The sequence below is a fragment of the Notothenia coriiceps genome, unplaced genomic scaffold (assembly GCF_000735185.1).
Source record: "Notothenia coriiceps isolate Sejong01 unplaced genomic scaffold, NC01 NC01_scaffold00037250, whole genome shotgun sequence".
Taxonomy (NCBI): domain Eukaryota; kingdom Metazoa; phylum Chordata; class Actinopteri; order Perciformes; family Nototheniidae; genus Notothenia; species Notothenia coriiceps.
The window spans coordinates 1,536,725-1,536,982 of NW_011369951.1; positions in this window are offsets into that span (position 1 = coordinate 1,536,725).

The following is a 258-nucleotide window of genomic DNA, read 5'->3' on the forward strand; positions in this document are numbered from 1 at the left end:
TGTGTGCCCTTGGCAGTCTCAGTATGAACGTATCTTAAAGACGTTTATTTTCTACATATCTTTTCCATTTATTGTCTTGCTTATAATAGTCATTTATAAATATCATTTTAGAGCACACATTTGAAATCAGTAGGCGAGGCTGTAATTTTGCCAACTGCAACTCCAGGCCCGGTTCTACGGGGGTGCATAAGGGTGCATTGCACCCTCAGTTGAGTCGTTATGCACCCTCATTTGAAAAATGAAAAGTGAAAAAAAAAA